This window comes from Motacilla alba, chromosome 1 (genome assembly GCF_015832195.1).
Source record: "Motacilla alba alba isolate MOTALB_02 chromosome 1, Motacilla_alba_V1.0_pri, whole genome shotgun sequence".
Lineage (NCBI taxonomy): Eukaryota > Metazoa > Chordata > Aves > Passeriformes > Motacillidae > Motacilla > Motacilla alba.
The window spans coordinates 74,738,517-74,758,945 of record NC_052016.1 but is presented as its reverse complement, the minus strand read 5'-3'; the positions used below and the strand labels follow the sequence as shown (position 1 = coordinate 74,758,945).

General features: G+C 42.7%; 1 protein-coding gene across 5 annotated transcripts in view; it reads left to right on the top strand.

The window, feature by feature from the left end:
- Positions 1-1,029: 1,029 nt before the first annotated feature.
- The window catches only part of KLF12 (Kruppel like factor 12), a 230,993-nt gene continuing 211,593 nt past the window's right edge, over positions 1,030-20,429 (top strand). The window contains exon 1 of one of the 5 annotated variants that reach the window (XM_038133346.1): positions 1,030-1,337. The gene's annotated coding sequence lies outside the window, so the exon portion shown is untranslated. Of the gene's footprint in view, positions 1,338-1,991; positions 2,125-20,429 lie in introns of those variants that run through there. The other 4 variants (XM_038133364.1, XM_038133292.1, XM_038133300.1 and 1 more) reach the window with 4 other exon arrangements.

Below are 20,429 nucleotides of genomic sequence, written 5' to 3'. Positions count from 1 at the left end.
GACCAGAGGCAACATTACAATAGCAAATTATGCCTAATATCCTTTATGGCTTGTGGAGACATATATTTCTGTTTATAGCCATTTTAACATTTCTTATTTATTATTCTACCTTTTTTTCCCCTTGTGAAAATAGAGGTAAGATGCAGAGACAAATAATGAAGAGTTATATTATCCAAAACATTTATGCCAAGAGGAGGCAGAGGACCATTACAGGGAAAGAGATGAGTAGATGTATTTCTGGCAGCTGGTATGAAATCCTCTTTGGGAACAAACATTGGTTCTGGTTCTTCTGACTTCCTCAGTAAATATTGTGATGAGCAGCAAATATTAGTTTGTATTTACTGAAAGTAATAGCATTTTGGCAGCAATTATTTACCTGCGCTCCGCCTGGCTTTCTGTGTAAATACACAAGCTGTATGGGCATTTACAAACACCTTCACATGACAGGCCAACCTGCTAGACAGGGGATCCATCCCTCTTTTTGCTTTTTATTTACCCAATAATTGTTATGACTGGGACTCTGAGGAACTGTTGAGCTGACTGTGAATTTGAGAGAATAAGGGGTGGGACTCATAAAGAACTTGCCGTTTTGTACCTGCTCCAACCACTGCCAGGGGCCAGCACAGCACCCCGATTATTCAAAAGGCTATTAAGCTTCCTTAAATTGAATGACCCCCGACCATGGCCAGAAACCACCTAAGCAGGCAGCACTGGTCAAAGCTCACCTGCGCCCTGGCCACACCGTGTTTGCTTTATGCAACACCAACCACAGGGGAGGAGGCAGAAAACAGCCACATCAGCTTTACATTAACAAAAGGCTCTCCAAGGCAAGAGAATCCCTAGGTAACCTGTCAGGCCAGCTTAATAGCTTCAACACTGCCCAGGCATGGACCAGGATCTTCCACCAAAATACTTCACAGAGTAAACACGTGTAAGAATGCTTGTGAAAAGAAATAGAGATTTGCTTCTAAAGGTTTAACTGACTCTTAGGCTTTATATTTTTGTTTCCTAAGGTTCTGAAAGGTCTTCTTTCAAAACATGAATGTTAACAAAGACTTTGTGTTTTAAACAAACTTTAAGATTATGGAATCTGTTCCTCTGTATGTTGTTATTAAAACCTTTACAACCCGGTATCCGCAGCCCTTACGTGAGAAAAATCTTCCCCACAAAGGAAGTTCTCAGTTTGCAGGGGCGCGACTCGGGCTTACGAGCGCTGACCAAAAAAAAAAAAAGAACCCACAACCCCACGCCTCGCATACTTCTCACGACCTGCAGCCTGGCTGCGCGAAGAAAACAAAATAAAAGAGAAGGGAGAGGCTTGCAGCGCTCAGCCCCAGGTAACGGCGGGGGCCGGGCCCGGCCGGCCCCTCCGGCAGCGCGGCCCTGGGGCGGACACATAGCCCAGTGTGTCCTTTCCCCCCGGGACGGCCTCACAGCCGCGACCGCGTGTCCCCCCGGGCCCCTTCAGCGCTCCTACCGCCCCGCGCCGAGCCCTCGGAGCTCCCTCAGCTCCCCTCCGCCTTGCACCCCCGGGGGCTCCCCGAGGCGTCCCCTGCGCCTCGCCCCCCTCAGTGTCCTCTCGGCGCTCCCAGAGACCCGAGTTCCCCGCGGGCTCCCCCATGGCCCCGCACCCCGCTGAGCTTCCCCCGGCGCCTCTTTACCCCGCCCCGCCCTCGGCGCCCCCTCGCCCCGGGCCTCCCCTCGGCGCCCCCGCTGCCGGCCGCGCCCGGCCCCTCCCCGCGGCGCCCCGCTGCCCTGCCCCTCCCCGCGGCCGGGCCGGGGCCGGGGCCGGGGCCGGGAGGGGGAGGCGCGGCCGGGCGTTCCCGTCCCCACCCCCCGGGGCGGGGCGGGCGGCGCACCGGGGCGGCCGCGGGGCGGGGGCGCGGCCCCTCCCTCCCTCCGCCCGGCTGCCGGTGGGGGCGGGGACGCGCCGCATGCCAGCGACGCCACCGGCGCCCGCCGTGGCCGGAGCAGGGGCCGGTAGCTGGGGAGGGGGACACCGGTCCGGACCCTTTGTCTGAGCGGCCGGCGGGGTGTCGCGGCGGCCCCACGCGAGGCGCGGCCAGGCGGCGCCGGGAGCCTCCACCCCCGGCCCACCCTGCCCGGGCTCATCATGTGACGCGGGTAAGTCGGCGGCGAGCGAGCGCCGCGGCTCCCCGGGCTGCCCCCATTCATTTCCCGGGGACGGCCGCCGGCTGCCTCCGCCGGTGCGGGGTGCGAGTGCGCGGGGCACTGCCCGGGGAGCGCGGGGCGGGCGGACAGACAGACACAGAGCGGGGACCCTGTGTCAGGGAAGGAAACAGTTTCTTCTCCTGCTCTGCCGCTTCTGCTCAGGTCTGTGCCGATTCCCTTTCTTAGCAGGATAAACGGCTAATGTGTGTGGGTTTTGCTGCTGCTGTCCCAGCCAGCCTCTATTTAAAAAAAAAAAAAAAAACAAAAAAAACCCAACCAAACAAAATACCGCTCCTATACTGAAGTTAAATAATTTTAAAGAACGGGAGGGGGGGCAGGGCGGCCCCCCCGCTTCCCCCGGCGCCGCCGGGGCGAGCCGGGGGTTAACGGCGGTGCCCTCCCTCCCCCGCTCCCTCCCCCGCTCCATCCATCCCCTCCTCCCGCCTGCCTCCATCCCTGCCGGTGCCCCGGCGGCAGCGATACCGGGGTAGGGTGCTAGGCGCCGGCCCGAACTTTTCCCTCAACTTTCCCGCTGAGGCTCTAGGAGGGGGAAAAAAGGGGTGGGGGTGGCGGTGAAAAAAGCGAGGGGGGGAAATAAAAAGCGATAAGCGGGGAGTGATGAGCAGCGAGCTGGGAGCGCCCAGCCCTTTGTGCTGTCGTCCCCGGGGGGGTGTGGGTGGGGGCGGGCGGCCCCCCTGCACATTCGGGGCTGGGCAATTAATATATAAAAACAAATATCAAAAAAGTATAAAGTGTAGCGCTCTGTGGAGGGGAAAATCGCAGCGTAACGCAGTATGGGGAGAAAAATCGGACTATAACACGCTATGGGGGGAAAAAATAAAAAAGCGAGAGTGTCGTGCTGTACTACCTTCTACAGAAATAATTATCTCCTGTGGAACAAATGCTCGCTCTTGCAGAAGTCGGGAGCTTGGGGAGCAGACCGCTGGTATTTACATTTAACGCGTGAGCCCAGAGCCGCTGCGGGAGATGGGTTACCCCATGGCATCAGCGTCACCCTCTGAAGCCCTCCGAAAGCTTTCCGCAGCTGGGATGAAATTTCCTCTGGGATGAGATGTAGCTCCTTTCCGCCTCCCCCAAAATCCTGCACCACCGCTGGTGGTTGGATGTTGGGGGAGGCGGATAGGAGCTACCAGACGGGTTATTTTATATTCTCCTCCCCGCGGTTTGCAGGGATGCGATGCTCCGGTCCAGACAGCGGTTTTTTGGGCTTTTTTTCGGATCTTGTCGTGGCATTCAGTCCCGCAAACGGGCTTGCTTGGGAAATAAGATGTTTTGTGCGCTTAGGGAGGAGGTAGGAGCCGTTTCGGTAGGAAGCACTGAAGAGAAGTTCACTTGATCGGGGTCTGTATAGAGCTTGTAAAATCCTGCTAGCTCTTGGCAGCCCCCCTTCCCCTAAGTAAGACAGTAAACTAGTTTATTTTTTTAATTACCCATCGTGGAGTAAATGGTACTCTTCTTCCTCTCTCCACCACCCACCACCCCTTTTTTGCTTTTTTGGTTGTTTTTTTTTGGGGGGGGGGGGTTTTGGTTTTTTTTTTTTTTTTTTTTTTTTTTTTTTTTTTTTGCTTTTCACTTTTCGTCTCGCCACGGCAGGTAGATTATTCGCGGCAACTTTGCGAGGCTGCTTTATATAGCGCTGGCATATGGGCTCCATTTTCTGCTCTCTGGTTGGTCTACAACTCCGAAATGCACAGGAACAGCAAAGTGGTCGCAGCGTGGGATTAGTAGCTGTGCTGAATAGGTCACAGATGGGGCGATAGGAGCATTTTATTAGTGACGTAAGGCTGCATAAACCGAGGCTGTTTTTTTTTTTTTAATTTATTATTCGTGCTGGGAGAGGGGGAGTGTCTTGAATATCTTTCTAATGGGACGTAATCAAGTTGAAACCGCTCTCTGCAAGCTGGCATGTCACCTATCGTCACAAACCAACCGCGCATAGCGAAGGGAAACATTGCGGATTTTTTTTTTTCACTGTCTTTTTATTTTTTTCCCCCTGCCCGTGCTGCCGGAGGCTTTGGCAGCCGCTGCTACGCTGCTGCTGGCAGGTGCCCGGGCTGGAGGCTGGTGGATGACATCACCCCCTCGGTGACACCCATGCGCGCCCCTCCCCGGGCCAGCACCCCCGCCCGCTCCCCCCCACTGCCTCCAGAGCAACACTGCTGGCATTTTCCTCTTTTTAATTCTTTTTCCTTCCCCTTTTAGTATTTTTTCCCACCTTTTTTTTTTTTTTTTTTAACTCTGCGTGGTACCTGGAACTGGAAGGAAGGCAGCGGCAGTCTAAGGAGCACCTTTTTTGTGGGGGGAAAAAAGCTTTTTGACAAAGATATATGTTGTAGGTCATTTGATGAGTGAGTGCATCTATTCTGGATGGGCTGGGAAGGAGTTTAGGATATGGGAGATACTGTTTGTTTTCTGTTTCTGATTGTGAGGCAATATCAGACGTGTAAATAGAGGGGATGGGAAATCTTTTCTTTTTAATTCTTTTCCCCCCCAGCAGTAGCTCATGATAATATTTGCAGGCCTTTCTTTGCTTTCTTGTAGAAAAACCTTTTCTGGAAAGGCCCCTGACAGCCCAAGAAGACTCTGAGTAACAACTTTTAAAAATAAACTTTAAGATTCCAGGACAGGCTAATCGTGGAGTCCTCTGCCAGCTGTTTCTGTCAGGATCAGCGAGACCTGAACATGCACGAGCAGAGTTTCACTCCAGATGAGGGGAGGCAAAAATGTGGGGCTGAAATAGCTCTTCCCCTGAGAGATGTTAGAATGGGGTCAGTGAAGGGCTTGGGCTGCAGAGCCCTGTGGTAGTGACTGTTTTCCTCTTTGCCTAGACCAAAGTGGTGTGTGATGGTAACCATCACAGTTAAATAGGAATGTAGACCATGTATTTGAGGAAAATGGCAGTGCCTTTCCTGGGTGCTTGGGGAGGTCTCTGCTGCACAGGGAGTTGCAGAACATCTGTGTAATTTGGTGGAGTTGTCAGTGCTGCCAGGGTATCCCATTGTTTAGATTTTGGATGGTCTGTAAAATAGTAGAATGGTCTGTAAAATGGCTGGGTGCATGATGTCCACTTATGCAAGCATTCCCAGAGATGGAGTGCTGTAGCCTCCTTGCTTCAGGCTGCTGGATGACCTACGTGAACCTTGCTTGGCTGCAGGCACCACTTTTCTGCGTGGCCAACCTCCTTGCTCTTTCCTTCAGTAAGTGTTGTTTGCTTTGTGGAACAGGTCTCATCAGTACAAAATTGGTTTTGACCAAGTCTTACTTTGAATCAAGTAAAACAGGAGGGTATGAATGATGTGTTTGTTCATTAATAAAGGTGGAGATTTGAAAACACTAATTTTTACTGAAGTGTCTTGCTTGTGGCTTTTGAAATACTGTATCTTGGTTTCTTTTGTTGGAGAATGATTGTGGTTTGCCTTTCTTTGACATAACTACAAAATGAGTAAAAAAATTAATTTCCCAAAATAAAAATTTTGTTTTTAGAAAAGCTGAAATGGATGCAGCACCCAGACTTTGACCTTCTCAGCTCCTGACTAGTGGTTGTTTACTACAGCTGCAGCTGTGTGTCTTTGAAAGAGGAGGAGCTGCAAACACAAGCATGCTCACTTTTCCTGCTAAGAGGAAAACATGTAATAAACATGCTGTTTCAAAGTGAGTTGTTAAGTAAAGTATTGAGCAGCCAGGTTGAAGGTTTTTCTTTCCTTTGTGCCAGTTGCACTGTGCTGTATCTGTAAGACAAGTTTTGAGTCTTGCAAGTGCGAAATGTGAAAGCATGAAATGACTATGTTTCCTATGCAGTAAAAAATACTTTTTTTTTGAAATTAAATTCATGCTTACACTAGAAAGGAAAAATACTTTTGCACTGAAGTACGGATGACACTGTCAACATTGTTTGTCATTGGAAAAAGTTCGATGTAATCTTACCCTGTGTTCAACAACTGAACTTTAGACAGTTCTCTTGCTTCAATGGAATGATTTTTTTAAAAGTTGCTGCTAAACACAAACCCCAAACAACAGCAGAAATTATGTTTGATGATTCAGTGTCAAAATGATTGCATTAGTTTATAGCTGGGCAGACTTACGTTGACAAATTTGATTGAAGAGTTGATCAGACCTTGTTGTACTGTTGCAAAAGTGGGTAAAATTGGACCAATATGAGGAAAGTTGTGGAGTCAGTTTTGGTTTATATATATGTGTGTATGTGTATATATATATATATATAAATTCCAGCCCTAATCATGCTTTGTTTGCATTTTGAATCTTTGTTCTGTGCAGAAAGTTCGCTTAGATTTTGTGCCCTGAGTATGTAAACTTTTGCAGAGTTTGGTGTGACTGATAGTGTTGAAGTTCTTACAAAGTCTGTGCTCTTGTTTGCTCCCAGGACTAGCAATGACTACAGGAGATTAGCTCAGTTGCTCAGAGCATGGTGCTAATTATGCCAAGGCTGTGGGTTCTGTCCCTGTATGGGCCATTCATTTAAGAGTTGGACTTAATGATCTTGCAAGTCCCTTCCAAGTCAGAACATTCTGTGATTCTACAATGTGAAAAAGGTAGACTGTTTTTTAATTAGTTCTGTTTACCTTTTGACTGCAGAGAGCTCTTAAAGTAATACTGAGAGATAGGAAGAAGAGGGAAGATGGATGTGACTTTGCCAGAAAGTGTATCTATGCTGTATGTAACACTGAGCTTGTGTGGACTTTCTTGAGTTCAGTGTAATAGCTCTTCATATGAATTAGAAAGCCTTATCTAAATTTGAGACTAAACCAAAATTGAATTATTATATACTTTTTTTTTAAATCTATGTCTGCTGCAGAATGATATGTTTTGATCTGGAGAAGACAAATTTAAATTATGGTGTGTCTTGGTTCTGTAGCTATTCCTGTAATTTCTGGGATGGCATGGTGGCATGAGCCATTCCAGTGTTTCTCAAATGCATGGTAAAACTTGGGAGTGAATGTGTAAAGTCGTGTGATATGTATTCAGGAACTGTATGCTTTATGCTGTCTGTTTCTTCATGCACTCAACATCTGTACACATCAACTTCTGTGCCAGAAGAGTCCCTTCAGCCGCAGCTGCAAGAGTAGGACTTACCTGGGTGCTGGCTTGTTTTTTTTTTTTTTTTTTTTAAAGTTCAGTAAAATCACAAGGATGCAAAAACTAAGGTTTATTGGAACTAAAACTGTTTGTCAGGATCAAGGGAGATGCTATGATTGAAGACTATTAAAAGTATATATTCAGTGATTCTAAATAAAGTTGGCCAAGACTGTCACATGCTGACGTTTCTGACTCTCTGAATGCGATCCTAGTAATGTCTGTGCTTTTTAAAAAATCTGATTTGTTTATTTATACATAGAACTGGTTTTTAAATTTTTTTTGCTTGTTTCTTGTAACAAACGCCCTCATGTGCAATGGTGTTTATCCTTTTGTGGGTGGCTGGCAGCGCTGGCATTAACAGCGTTGGGCATTGCAGCACAGACCAGCACCACTTGAGTTAAGGAATGTCTGGTTAGCAGTAGAAAGCTTTTGTCCTCTCTGTGAACCAGCCTTCAGGACGGGGAATGAGGCATGCTCTTTGCTAATGGCTGGCACGGTATTTGCTACATAGCAGAGTAATGATGGGACTCCAAAATCCTGAGCTTTGTTCCTGGCCTGGCTGTGGGGCGAGTGTGTTCTCGTTGTTTAAACATAGAACAATCAAATGCATGACCTTGGACATCAGCGCTGCTAAGGGGATAATTAATCAGATGATGTATCATGTCGGGAGACCCGCGTTCTAGTCTCGTTTTTGTCATGTGTCACCTGGGACAGGCACTTTGTTACCCTCTCTGTAAGGTGGCAAGCAGTGACCCTAATTCCCTATTAATGCAGGGTGTCGTCCAGTGGTCAGAGCAGCAAAGAGCACAAGGTTTTGCGTGCTAATGCTGATCCTCCTGCCGACTGCCTAAATAATTTCTTCTTCTCTGCCTTGTCCAAGAAGAGCTTTTCTGGTGGTGGTGTTGCATCTCTGCTCTAGAGCCTTACAGGTCCCTGACAGGAGCATGGGCAGCAGTGATGCTGGCAGGCTGCGTGGGTGCAGGGGGTGTGTGCAGAGAGCTCAGGCCAGCTGGAAATAAGGTCAGGTCCATTTGAGAGCTGGAGATGCTATCAGTGAGCTCTGGAAGCCTTCCTGAGTGTGAGTGAGCTGTAATTCTCGTATACTTTGTTCAAGTCTTGACAGGCTGCCATTCATAGGAGTGAAGGCAACTATCTGTAACCCAGCATTTTCTATCTGTGGATTCATGAGGGAAGATTTTTCAAAAAAACCCTATTCTTTACAGAAAAAGAACTGATTTTTTTTTCATTTTTTTTACTATCAAAGTTGTCAGAAGTGGCTGGTTCAGATACTCGGTGTTCTCAGATACTTTCAAATCAGACTTTGAAGAACCAGTCACTGAGCATTTCTGTTGAAATAGCTGAAGTTTGTTAACTGGAATATGCAGTATTAGACATTTGTTACATCAGTTTCAAAGAATATTTGTGACTTGTTATTTACCATGGATATTATTCCTTTGTTTTTTTTTTTTCCCCGTGGTACCAGCATTTAAAGACAGTCTGCAAAGAACTGAAGGGACCTTTTATAGCAGACATAATAATATATTGTCTTCTGAGGTAGCCACTGAGATACTTAGGGTTAATGATATCAATTGCCAATTCCTTCTTGAAAAAAGGGAAGATAATGACTATTAGTATTATGTGGTGACATTTGACAGGAATCTGAGCAGGATTTAACTTAAAATCAGATTAATAGAGAATTTTTTTTTTGTTTTGTTTTGTATCTGTCTTTATTTTGAGTGTTTAATGCTGGCATGAAACACTTTTGAGTTAGTCTTCAAATACGAGCTGGCAGTGCTCTAGAAGAGCATGTAAAGAGCTGTGATTGATGACACTTTAAAATCTTTTAAAGTGTTGGACAGTAGTTGGAGCTCTTCCAGTTCCTTTTTCAGAGAATCTTTCAGTTGCAAGAAAATTCCAAGTGGGAAATGAAAAGATTTTTCTTAAGGAAAAAAAAAAAAGTGGAGAAAATCATTCCTTTCCACTCTCTATAAATTGGTAACAGTTACAAGGCGACTTAATTTTTCACTTGTTCCATCTAGCCAAGGAAATCTTTTGCATAGACAGTGCCCTACACAATTTTGAAAGGAAAAAATGAGGTTTTGAAAGTGAGAGCAGGCAGAGTTGGTCTAGTTAGGAGGCAGATTTGGAGGCTGCTATTTCTGATAGCATTGCCATTTTCACTTTTACTCTCAAGATGTATATTCAGCTAAATCAACATTTGGCTAAAATGTCTATCTTGAAAGACTGTATCTTAATACTTGGAGACCTCCTGTTTTGAGAAGATGGTAGATTTGTATTTTTTATTGTGGCTTTAGTGGGGTAAAGTTTACAACAGTCACATCAAACCGTTAAACATAATAAACTTTAAAAAAGAAAAAAAGAGATTTAGTGCACTTTTCTCTGCTTTGCATCCCAGCCAGTATCTTGAGATAGATTTATTTTGTGCTTGCTGGAAATGTGCTGTCCTTTGGGTTTCACGTGTTGCTGGATTTAGGAACACAGCATTTCTTCTGCATTGCAATGCTAAAGAAGTATGTGGGGTAGGCAGGGATGGAAGACTGAACTCTATGCACAGCAATCACAGACACCTGCCTAAGTCAGTTCTGGTGGAGAGTTCGAATAAAATACTTTCCTTTTCCGAAAAAGAAGAGCTTAGCTCATCATTGCCTCGGAAGTGTGTGCTAAAATCATGACACCAAAATAATTCTTATGGTCAAAAAACCTTCAGAAAACTCTCTGTTGGCTGATAGTACAGGAAGTCTCAGATGTTTAGTTCACACGTAAATGAATGCATTGTAGCTGTTAAAAAATAAGTGAGAGAGCACTTGCAATGCTCAAATCCTGGGAGAAGCACTGGAGGCCCTGAAGGGTTTGGTGGTGGTGAAGAAGGAATAGCAGTTTCTGTTGGCTCTTTTTGTGACTTTAGTTATTTGGTGTTTCACTTAGCCCATATATTGTGAGAGCAGGTAGGCCCAGCCAGGCTGGGATTTTCTGTGGTAGGGACAGCATCAGGAGCATAGTGGTTTGGTACCCAAGTCCTCTTGAGGTCATAGCCTGAAGTCCATCAACAGAAATAAAAGATAATTGTAGTTTCAGATCCCGCATCTCCCCCCGATACTACTGAAGTTCCACTTGTGTGGCTTTTATGGACACGTCTTTTTTTCTTGTCTTAGACAAAAAGGAAATAAAAAAGAGGAACTAAAGTAAAAGAAGGAAGTTTCTCCTTGTGATGGATTCTGAGTGCAGTTGATGCTGCATGTTCCCATCCATCAGTTCTCATTATTGTATGTTTAATTATTGCACTGCTTTCTGCCTCTTGCCAGCAGCGCTGCTGCTGCTCAGCCTCTTTGGGAAGGAATGCTGCTCTCTTCCTCTTGCTGTAACCCTTCTGTTGATGACTTTGTCATTAAAAAGCTGCTGAATTCTTATAAGCAACCACATTTTCTGGATAATGGATCATTTGAAAGTGACTTCCCTTTAACAAAAACCCTAGCCGCTTTAACTACTCCCCACCCCTGTTTTTTCTTAACGTTTCTACTTGTACAGTTTTGTTTTCAAGACACCTAACCAAAGAAGCCTTTATAGATTACATTTATATATATATATATATGTGTGTGTGTGTGCATGTATAAATTTGCTGAAATTGCTACTTGCTTTGCATAAGGATTGTATCCTCAGTAGTTCAGTGCCTAGCTGGCAAGCCCTTGGAGCAGGCCTGCCCTCCTGAAAGCACAGCTTTCCATGGCAGAAAGAGGGAAAGGTAGGGTGAAGGTGTTCCCTGCATTTATTGCGGGTGCCGTAGTGTCTTTCAGCAGATCAGAGCAGGCTAGGGTTACTCCCATACCCAAGCTGACTCCTTGCATATTACTGTGATATCAAAAATAGAAACATGAGGTTAGTGTGAAAAGTCTTTTCATATTGCTAATGTATTAGAAATACGAAAATAATCAGTGGAAATATTTTCCTTGTGTTAGACAATGTTAGAACTACTTCAGAAAACCCAGAAATTCTTATCTCTCAAAGAATCTGTAACAGTAATTTTTGAAGGAAAGAACAGAAATGAGACACATGCTATGGCAATCATTTGGTGTGATCTAAAACAGTAATTCCAGTCAGTATTTGACAGACATTATGGAGTTTCCAGTTTAAAAGTTGAATGACTAGACTGCAGCTCTTTTGAAGCTTGAGGTTTGGCAGCTGTGTCAAGTACAGAAATTGTGTCCTAAAAGCGTCTTGACAGTGCTGAAATGCCATAGAAGAAGTGAACCCACAAAGCCACAATTAACCAACATACAAGTTGCAAAGACTTTTAAGGATTTCTGCCTGAATGAACAAGTTGGAATTTAGCCACAGATGTTCAGAGTCTTAGCTGGTGGTGGACAGGTTGGCATTTAAGCAGATAGCTCAGGAGGTGTACAAGTTGAATTCAGTATATTCACTGGAGGCAGGACTTGGTGAAGTGGGAATATATATTATATAAGTGAGAATATTTTATTATATTATTTGATCATGAGGTCACATTGTAGTTTCATTGTTCTGTGTATCAGAGGAGACCATTGTGATCATCTAATTCAATTTCAATAATGCGATCAGTAGAGTATCACCTTGTCCTGCACAAACCGTGCATGGTTAGCTGGAGCTGGAACATTCTGTGAGTAGATGTTTGTAATGTAAAAAACTTTATGAAGTGGGCAATCAACTGTCATCTTTGGTGAGCTGTTCCAGTGGTTATAATTACTCTAATCTCTATGCATTATTTCTTCCCTGAATTTAGCCATGTATTTGGCTTCCAGCCACTTAACCTTGTTATACTTCTGTCTCTTAAATGAGTGGTCAACCAGTCTCCTGTCAATTCCTTTTCTGTCTTCATTTTCAGAATATGCATAATTGAACAGTGTTTTAATACGTGGCTGTTAAAGACGGTGAATTGATTTAAATAATTTTGACTTCAAAGTAGTGGGCAGAAAAACTTGATTTAAACAATTAGTTTAAATCTTGTTTGGTTTCTGCAATTCTTACTCATTTTCCCTTCCTAGTGTTGTCTTTTGGGTAAGTGATGGTTAGTCTGCTGATACACAGTGGACAAAATAGTCTTTATACAGAGTATACTCAAATTGTTATTTGAGAGAATGCATTGTATGCATACCTGTACATTTTAAAAGTTTGTGGAATTAATGTTCATTTGCTGTGTTTGAATTTTCAGATGTTTAATATTACAGTGTGGCTGATGTGTTTCTGATTTACTAGGTAGTTCAGTTTTACGATTGACTTTGTCAGCTATACTTAGAAATTAGAACTCGTAAACCATGGAAAACACCATTAAAATAATTTTTAATAATGTCTTGATTTCTTTTTGATATGCCAGGTTTCTTTAAATATGTTAATAAAATATATTAGTGTTATAACTAACTTCTATAGTGAATAAAGGAAAAATAGTATTTTGTTATTAAGAAAAACTCTCAATTTCTGTTAAAAATATCCTAGGGAGTTTTAGAACTAGTAGCTATCACCATTCAGCATATTGTTTATACTTAAATACTGTAAGAGAAACCTCTCTACCTAGTTTAATTTGCTCATGGTAGATTTTTTTCAACTTCTGAATGATCCAGTAATTTGTGGTGGTTGAATAAGCTGTGAGAAATAAGATATTCTGTTCTGCACCTGCTTATTGATTAGTTTGTGTTTCAGTTTTGTTTAGTCTGTGTTTTTTATAGGGTAAGTAGTTTCTTTGAAACTTTAACAGCAAATGGGTACTGCTTGGACATTAATGAAAGAAGGAATGTAAATTGGTTTCATAAATTCAAATGTAATTTTGGTGAAAAAGTTAAATAAGCATCAGATTTTTTCATTGGAACATATAATAGTGTTACAGGAAAAAGCCATTTCTTTACCAGACAGGTTTTGGAGCAGCTTTGGTTAACCTGCTCCTTCTAAACATTGTCAAAAGGTAGGATTGGCCTGCTACTCCTGCTTTGTGAAACTAAAAATGAAAATAATTTTTTTCAAATGCTTGATTTATTCTCGGCTGATGACTGACTGACACCCCAGTTCTCAGGTGCCTTTTTGGGCATTTCTATTCAGTGTATTATCCAAAGTATGAAATAGGATGCTCATTGGCCAAAGATACCAGCTGAGCAGGAGCACCCAGACTTGTGTTTGGTGTGCTTACCTGGTGCTGCACTTCTCAGACCTCCAAGTCTCTTGCTCTGTTTTGTTTTGTTTTTTGTTTTTTTTTTTTCCCTTCTTGTGCTTTTTAGACATTGTTTCAAATTTAATAATGGGATAGTCTGCTCCCTATCCCTTGCAACTGCTTTTCATTAATTATACTCATGATGAAACGTGAGTAACTCTTTTCAACGTTACTCATTGAAAAGAGTTACTAAGAAAACCTGGTGATTTTGCTGAGCTTTGCTCAACTTGGGGAAGTTTTGCTTTTTAACAGTAATCTTATCTTTGAAGCCCTGCTGGTGCTCAAACAAACCAGACCTTTTCACTTTAATTATTTAATCTTCTTTTGGAGACATTTCTCAATGCTTAGGTATACACTGCTCTATTTCCTCAGTCCTCAAAAAGATACAATTATCTAAATAAAACTTAATTTCTGCATATTCTGATTTCAAAATTGTGATCATAAGAAACCTTTTTTTACAGGGAAACTAAAGGTGGTGCACCTTTCTCCTTTTTTCCCCCTGTCTTCTCCCTGTCTTCTTGAAATAGCAACTAAAGACCAAAGCAAGATTGTTTTGCTTGCCAGTTTTTTCATTGTGTAGTTTCATTCAGTGTGATAACTTCCTTTTTACTTGTATTTGTCATAGAGCCAGGCAAAATGATGTAGGACACAGAGCTATAAAAAAGCAGTACAACTGGAAAGGTAATTTGCTTCTTCCTCAAAGAGGGAGAAGGAAGCTTGTTGGCTGTTTTGCTTTCTTTTTGCAAATTGACGTAACTAGTGCAGATCCTGTGAAAAGGATCAGGGCTGGAAACAAGGACCATTGTGCAGTCTAGCCTTGTGCAGCAAGTTAGGAAACTGGAAAGTGGTGGTCAGAGGAAAGGTTTTGTTAATGCTTCGAGCTGCCTGAGAGCAAAATGAACCAGGTAAAGAGCACCAGAAATACATCTCGTCACGATGGAGATCTGTAGTGAAAGAATATCTCTTTACGCTCATGAGAGAAGTCCAAATGGGTGTTTACTTACCTGTGGGTTTAAAAAGGAAAATTAAATACATTACAAAGCTAATTTTACAGTCACCTCATGCACTGCACCTGCGAAACAAATTGGCCTGCGAGGAAAGATACCACCTTTCTTCGTAATTTGTTAGTCTCAGCATTTGCTCCAGTGCCTCCTCCTTGACAGACTGTTTTCAGTGCAGTGTCTGTTGAGGCTTCCAGTGGGATGCTTTTACTTTCCTCTGTTGAGCTTGCTACTGTTTATGATCTTTATGTTCTTTAGGAACCACCAGTTTATTAAGGAAGAGCCCCGTGCTATCTGGCAGTGATGTACAAGGCTCCTCAATGAAGCTCATGAACATCTCGACACAGAACTTTTGAACTTTGTCATCTGAGTACTGTGCTTTGCATGGCAAAGAAGAAATGTGAGCCTAAAGCATTTGTGGTCATTAGCTTAAAATCTTTTCCCTGCAAAGGCTAATACTGATTCAATTTTTTTTATTCAAGTAGAAGGTTTAGTTGTTGTTTCTTGTTCCTCACCAGTAATGTTGCTCTTGCTCTCTCCATGCAACGACTGTTAGCCCTTTTATCTGTTTGTACTTTTGAGGTTTTAGGATTTTTTAAATGTAAAATTAGTTTCTATTGCACAGTTCTAAATGTAAAAAACCAGTCATACCCTAATTTACATTTTTTTATTATAGATGACATAGCATATTATAGGTCCCTGGAGCCCTGAATTCCTGCTTAGGATTTATTACAGCAGTTCCTGAAAGCAGCGTGGTGAAGCAGTAACCCCTTGCTTTTTGGGTTGCTGCCATAGGCAGCTGGAGCTGCACGTGGTGGCTCAGTGCTGGTGTCTTGTAGCACCTTTGGAAAAGCTTGTAGTACCTCACAAGTTGCTACATAGAAATCAACTCCATTTCTTTCATTTCAGGCTATCAGATGCTTTATGTGTCCTGCTCTTCTGTAACTGGAACAACTGAGGTTTGAAGTGACCATGATACTTAACTTGCAATCCAGCAGGAGGGTCCTGGGGGTCCTTTCCTCTCCTTGCAGTCTGGGTGTGTTCTGCCTTTTCTATGTGTCCTTGTGTTTGTTCTGCCTCCAGGATCTTGGGAAAGTATTTCTGTTCTTTCCCATCTGTTTCCCAGTGGTGCTCTTGGACTCTGTGTGTTGCCCTTCTCTGGGATGAAGGCAGGGTGCAGGGGAGAGAAACTACTAAATTAAGGGGTGTGGGGAGGACATAAATGGTCCAAGAAAAGTGAAGATGTATGTTTCATGAGTAAATGGTGGCAGAATAAAGCCCTTTGTTCCTCAGTGTTGACTTAAGGTCTTCTGAAAACTACTTGCTGCTGAGTATACTTAGCATGCAACATGGATTTCTCTTATTGCAGCACTGGTTATTATCCCCTGAACATCTTGTCCATTACTGTCATCTCAGTCATGAGCTGTGAAATGATGTTTTTTTACTCTGTAGACAACTTTGAGACTTGCTGCAAGGCAGAAACTGGTTTTCACCGCTTACCAAAGAAGTTTATGTACCTAGTGTGATGCCTGCTGTGTTGTGTTAAGTGATTCTGTTGCAATGGATTCATTTTTGTTGTTAGAACAATCCTCTGTTGTAGTGTCAGAACTGCTCTGGCTTCTCCTTCAGGGTTTTGGGTTTTATTTTATGTGCTGTTCTTGAATATGTGTCTTTGTAAGTTGCAGATTCCTGCTGGATGTAGTGAATTGCTACAGCCGAAACCCATGAGTTTGGCTCTGTGCAGGTTACTTCCAGAGGAGGTTCTCAAAGGGTTGCTGTTTCTTTGGTTACCCTGAGCCACCAAAAAGCATCCATGTCTTAACCGGTATTGAGTTTCTCCGAGTAAGTAAAATGCAGCATCTTGAGCTCTGGGTATGTTTTGTGTAGTAAAACAGTTTCTGAAGGTGCCTTGTTAGGTAGATGTGAGCAGATGAGAGAGTGTGATATGTATTTTTCTAGTCTGTGTTCTTTTGGTGAAGCTTTGGAATCTTTGTTTTTCAGTGGGAATGTTTGGACACAAAATGCTCTCTAAATATATCGTTACACATTACCTGGCTGTTTGGATACAGAAGTCTTACAGAACTTCTAACAGACAGGAAAATTAATTTCTGTGTTGCTTTGATCTGCCTTCAGTGTGCAAGAGCACAAAAATACTGTTGCAGGCATTTTGTTTTTAAGTTTTAAGTCTTCACAGCTATCAAAGTGGAATTCATAAATTTGTTATTTCTATTTAAGACTTTACTTTTTCCTCCTTTCTTCTTCATGTAGCAATATTATGTTATTGCTACTTAGCTTATGATCTTGCTTCTTCCAAAGATCCCATCAACAAAATTACTTTGAGTAAATTTTGTGCTCCTCACCATTTATTTTATGTCTGCAGGCTGCAGTGAGCAGTCATGACTTAAATTGTTGTAAATATCTGTCAAATAAGAAAAACAGTAGAAAAAAGATGAAATAAGCAGCATTCTGTTACAAGATGCTGTTCTGTTCCTAGATTTGATTTCTATCTTCATTAATACTTGAACTTTACTATGAGATGCATAATAATGTTTTTAGAGAGGGTGGTGAGATACACACTGTAAGTGATACACTGATGATTTGGAAGTCATTTAATAAGTGCCTCATTTTTACACGTGCGAAATGAATGTAATGCTATTTACTCAGGACACTTCTAGGTTTACCACTGGGAAAAATACATACAAAAGCTGGGGAATACAATGGTTATAAGATGTGTGCTACAGATGGCAGGGTCCAGAGAGATTTCTGTAGATGCTTGCTGTGTACATTACTTCTGTTGCCTCTGCATGCGGATATGTTTTTTTGGAAGATATAAGGAAAAACATAACTTCTTTGTCAGACTGAGAATAACTTCTGTGAGCCTTGTAGCCATGAAAAGTGTATTGAAGGAGGCTGTTTGCAAGAGGTATTACCCACTTGGTTTCCTTGGAAACATGAAACATGATTTACAAATATTGACTTCAGAAAGCTGAAGCTTAGGCGAAATCCTAAACTGTTGGTTCAGGCTTTTAAATTAATATCTCTAGAGTTCTGGCCATGTTAAAAGTCACTGCATGTCCATGGAATGACATTTATAATAATTCTGTGTTTCTTGGTGTAATAGCCAATTCTGAATGCTGGAGGACTGGAAAAAAATCTGAGTTTTACTGGAAAAGGGATACTGAAAAGAGATACTGGGAGTCCTGTCTCCGGTTTCACCTGTGTTATACAGGTCAGCTCCAGACAAAATGAAAAAATTGATGCTCTTAAAGTCAGGTAGTTAGTGCCTTACCACTGATGGAGTGCAACGTGGAATACTTTCTTCATGGTGAAGTTTAGATGCTGTAAATTATCATTCATGTCTTGCAAATGTTTTAAAACTATGGGGGGGGGGGGTGGAAGGCTTCTTGTTACGTTCATGCAAGAGATTGTGTTATAAGCTTAAGTAAATTACATTTACTGGGTAACTTGCATTTATTGTGTAGGAATTTTCATATACACTTACTTTTAAAAACTTGTGGTCATAATTTGGTCTTGCTGGCCTCGTTAAATTTTTTTAAATGGAAAGCTGCTTTATCCCTGGAGCACAATGTTAGGTTATCTTGAAATTGGTATTAGATTTGTGCTGGGGGAATGGAAGGGGCCACTAATATGAGAGAAGAAGCGTACAGCAAAGTGTTGCATACATGTTTTGAGTGCTGGCTGCTGGGTGAAGATTGCCTCTGTGCCCTCAGTCTAACTGAGGTGCTGTTGGTTGTGGTTTAATTAGTGCTTCTGATGTCAGTATTGGCTTATGCGGTTCCATTTACCACGCATCTCCTATGGTGCATGTCCCTCTGTCACTCAGACAGCTTCTGTTGTCAGCAGACTGGACTGGGTCAAGAAATTGCCCAAACTTCTTCTGTTTCACTGAGTTATTCTTAACATGTGTTATTTTCGCAGTTCATCTCCCAAAACAGCTATGGCTGTGCAGGAGCAAGTAGGTAGTTGGAGGCATGAAAGCACCTCTAGCCATTCCTAAAATTAAGAGTGGGAAAGCCTTTCCTGCGCTCTTATCTGGAGGAGAACGCCTCCAGAGCAGAGATGAGGTTAGATCTTGGGTTTTCCTGCAGAAGAGCCATGTGTTTGTCTGCTGGTTGTAGTGCTAGTAGTTTCATGGCCATGAGGAGGTGGCAGGGCAGAGTTTTTAAGAAGGTATGATATATTAGGATGAAAAGATAAAGTAATTTGAAAGAATATGAGCATACAAGTCTGTGCCTCTCTCTTAGACTGGGGTAAGATTTTGTGTCTCGAGCCATTCGATTCTTTTTCCCCAACATGTCTTTGACATTTTATACAAAACATCCTTACTCCTTATGAACTGTGCTTTACTTGGAGATTATAAAGGTGTTTATGGTGGGTGGCCTAAGGTGGCCTTAGGTAGCAGTATTAATTAAGACAGGATGAGCCTAGGTCTGCCTTCATTTGGGGGTGCAGTAGGATTTTACCCAGGAAGTGGCCTGCAGGCAAGTGGCTGCACAGGTGGTCGTAAGGATCAGGTCCTCAGTATGCAGAGGCATTGGTGGTGTAGGCAAGCAAGGACTGCTGAAACCTGTAGGTGAATATACCAGATAAGATGGCTGTGTCTGTGAGCTGTATGTCTTGTGAGACAAAGGACTGAGAGCAAGTAGAACGCTACAGAAATCTCCTTGCGTGGGCCAAGCAGTGCTACTTTTCTCATCAAGCTCATTGAACTAAGCAGAAATGCTTTGCCCAATGGTTCTGTAAATAGTGTCTAACATCCTGAAGGCTATCTGTTTGTCTCTCTGCATGCTAAGGAAGGATTCATCTGTATTGTTTTTCAGTGGCTGGTTCTCGCTGGTGAGGGCAGCTTGCTCTTGACTTACCTCATGCAATGACTATGGATTACAGTGGAAGAGGCTTTGAGGAGGGAGGAAGATTAATGAACAGGATGAGGGAATTAGGGACCTGTGGAAAAGAAAGTTCCTATGCAGAAAAAGTACAAAAAAGTGGAAAATGGCAATGTTGCAAAATCCCAGAAAACAATGGAGACTCTTGTTAGTAACTTGTGTGCCCAAGCTTTAAGTTGGAGGGGAGGTCAGTAAACTGCAAAAAAGTCTTCTTGGTGTTTGCAGAAGGAAGACTGAGAAAGGGCAGCTCTTGAGTTTTAGGATGGTGTGGTTTTTTGTTTGGCTCTTTTTTTAAGTCCACAGGTAATCAAAGCAGAAGGTGGGGTTGTGTATGGCTGAAGTCAGAACAGGTATACAGAACTGTTCATAGAGGATTGTAACCATGCCTCAGAAATTGAGTATGAAGGCTCAGGATGGCAAACATAGGAAGATAATGATATCAAATTAACTCTAGTTCTTTGTGTAACCACATAAACTACATGGATTACTACAAAGTCAGTCAAGATGGAAACAAGGGTTTACGGCATAAGAATCCTGCTAAAATTAGGACTGTTTTCATGTGAAGCCATTGTGCCAATACAAAATGAATTTCATATTGCAGGATTGATTGTAAGATAAATGCCTCCAGAGGAATCTGGAGAGAAGACACTAACTTAAACTTAGAAGGACGATGGAATAACTGCAGTGAAGATGAATAGAGAATTCTTAGAATACAAAAGTAGAAGATAAAAATGTATGGCAGTGTGATATTGCTTCTGTTATTCTGGGTTTTTTCATTTCATAATATGTTGAGTGTCTTCTGAGTATCACTCATTTAAAGTGATTAGAATCATAGCCATAGAAGGTATGCAACCTCTAAGGGAGAAGCTGGGGAAAAAACCACCCTTAGACCTATTGTTTTTTACTGATCTTCATGGTGTCATCACTAAATTGGTAGTTGCAAAAACCGACTCCTGTAGAAACATCAAGGGAACGTCATATATTCACTGTTTTTCTGGCAAAATATTGATATTATTTTTAGTTTTAGAATCTTTGTTGTTTTTA